General features: G+C 33.9%; 1 non-coding gene across 1 annotated transcript; it reads right to left on the bottom strand.

Moving 5' to 3' along the window:
* Positions 1 to 751: 751 nt before the first annotated feature.
* LOC134543983 (5S ribosomal RNA) lies at positions 752 to 870 on the bottom strand. The gene has a single exon (XR_010077423.1). It is a non-coding gene; the product is annotated as a 5S ribosomal RNA (ribosomal RNA).
* Between the last annotated feature and the right edge of the window lie 2066 nt (positions 871 to 2936).

Below are 2936 nucleotides of genomic sequence, written 5' to 3'. Positions count from 1 at the left end.
ATTCTAATAGCTCCTTTTTTTTTTTTTTCCCCCAATGTTATATGGCAGAAAGAGTAGAGCTATGGCTACTGTGACATCATGCATTGATGGGAAGGTTATTGTTGGATAACAAAAATTTAGATGATATAATTTTTATTTTTTTCCATACACAACACATTGCAGGTACAATTTTACAGGTTACAGCTGTACCACCTCTAGTATTGCTGCCGACCATCCAACAAATGAGCACACTAAACAGGCATTGATGACATTGTTATCAACGTCTTTTTGAATCTCTCATTATTATACATAACTGCCCACTGAAACAGAGAAACTTCAAAATAGGTGTGTGTGTGTGTGTTTATATATATATATATATATATATATATATATATATATATATATATATATATATATATATATATATATATATACATATATACATACATACATACATACATACATACATACATACATACATACATACATACATACATACATACATATACACTTATCTATTTATTTTTTCACTTTGAATTTTGTATGAGGTATACACATGCAAAGATTCACAGCTGCTGCTGGGTGGGTGAGTGAGTGAGTGATTGATTGATTGATTGATTGATTGATTGATTGATTGATAGAGAGTGAGTGTGTGTGTGTGTGTGTGTTAGGGGGGGGGGGGGGGGGGGAAATGTGGTGATTGTGGGGGAAAAAAAATTTAAAATTGAAATTTTTAAAAAAAAATTTTTTTCTGTAGGGTGCAAAATAGTAGTGCCAACGGCACGTGGTGTTCCCAAGCGGTCACCCATCTAAGTACTAACCACGCTCGACGATGCTTAACTTCGGTGATCGGACGAGAACCGGTGTGTTCATCGTGATATGGCCGTTGGCAATGATATAGATGTTTTTTTTTTGCAGTTTGTATTTGCCACTCGAAATAGCTATACCAGGTGTGATTGTTACAAACAACAGGAGAAATCGTGTAATGAACACTCTTTACTTCCCCCCCCCCCCCCCCCTCCCCACACACAACACCCACCACCCTCACCATCACATCCCAACCACCAAAGCCCTCTTCAAAATACACTCTCACACACACACACAAACCCACACTCTATAACTGATGAACATTACCATAACTTCTTAAAGCCATTAGATAATATTTAACTCAAGAAAGGTATTGTGATATGTTTAAAGAAAGAAAGGTGAAACCTTTAACTTTACCAGCAGGTATTAGTATCACTGAGGTATCTTCTAGGTTGTAGCAGCAATAGTAGTAATAATAATAAAATTAAATAAGGTAATAAAAAAGAAAAGTTATACATGTGATCAAATCATGAATGTATAAAACTGGAATGAATTTAAATTTTTTTTATTTTTCTTCATAGGCTGTTTTGAAATTGATGAGTAAGTGCCTCTTCTTTTAAATTTTTTAATGCTGAACACTGTTACATAAGAGATGAATGTTTAGAAAATTTAAAAAAAAAAAAAAGCTAGCCCAGCCCCCTCCCCCCCTCACACAAAATCCAAACAAAAAAAAAACACCCTCCTTCAAAACATCACATAATCATCCAGCCAGCAGTGCAGACGAGAAATTTGCACTCGGGGCCGCCATTTTGACGATAAATTCTTGCATGGCACACCAAAGGTAGGAAAGAATTTAAAAAAATAAAAATAATGGGCGAGCACCCTCGCGTCTGCCTGTAGAAAATGAAGTTAAAAGTAACATAACCTAAAGACAGGCACACACTAGGGTGCTCCCAGGCGGTTGAGAAATTTTTTCCCGCCAAAAGACTTATATATATTATTTATTTTACTGTTTTTGGCAGGGGGCTATGTCGGTCTGTGTGCAAAGTAGTTCCTACTCCCGCCGCCAGGAGCGCGCGCGGTGGGTAGCGATGTTGTTTTTTCTGCTTTCATTTGTTTATTATTTAGAGGGTTAATGCTATGTAAATGTACGCAAGTTTGGTTATGTGTCGGTAGTTGTGCGAGATTTAATTTCCGAAACGAAATTTGACTTTCATCGGCCTGCATTTCTCACTTATTCGGAAAATACATGTGTGTTTATGTATGTATAATAATCGAGTGATTTTGTAATAATTTGGAAGTTTTGTTTGCGTGTGCGATGTGGGGAAGAAAAGGTGTGCACACGAGTCCTAGGGCTATATTTTTTTTTTATTGCGAAATATTTACTTCATGTGGTGAAAAATTTTAAATTATTTGTGATGCAAGTGAAATTTTTTTTTTTTTTTCAGTTGGGTGATGTGTTTGTCCTCGTTTGTGTGCAAGGAAGCAAACATGCTGAAGGTAAGGGGCCATAAATGACACTTTAAAATATTAGTTTACCATTAATTTTGGTTAAATATTAAATTGCCATATAAGTAAAATCATGTCAACTGTTGTATTCCACCCAGTATAAGCTGTTAGTAATGGGTACTTAATATAAATAGAATAAATGTAAGCATTTTCGTCTGCATGAAAATTCACTTTTTTTTTGGATCCATTTGTACTGTGGGTAGTTAAATAGTACATTATGTTGTTTTTACTTCGAAGTACAAAACATCTTGTGCATGATTGCAAATTCAAACGCAGTTAAGCATAATATGAATTCGAATTATGTGTGTGTGTGTGTGTGTATATATATATTTTTTTTTTTTTTTTTTTTTTTTTACTGTGTCCAGTTTTAGCACAAATGGAATTATTTTCAAAGTGAATCGATGCAACTGGTCTTTGCCATTAATATTGATATATGATCTAACTAAATTAAATAGAAAGGATTTTTTTATTTATTTTTTTATATATATAAATATATTTGTAGCAATGTACTAATGACCACAGAAGTAAGCAAAAAAAAAATATATATATATATATCTCAGCCAGTAAACCATGCGTCTTAAAGACTTTTTTTAATGAAAATATTTCTGCCTTGGTTAAGCTTACATTTACTATCATAGGGA

The sequence above is a fragment of the Bacillus rossius genome, unplaced genomic scaffold (genome assembly GCF_032445375.1).
Source record: "Bacillus rossius redtenbacheri isolate Brsri unplaced genomic scaffold, Brsri_v3 Brsri_v3_scf265, whole genome shotgun sequence".
NCBI lineage: Eukaryota > Metazoa > Arthropoda > Insecta > Phasmatodea > Bacillidae > Bacillus > Bacillus rossius.
Note: the sequence above shows the minus strand (reverse complement) of the source record. Positions and strands in the feature narration are given on the sequence as shown.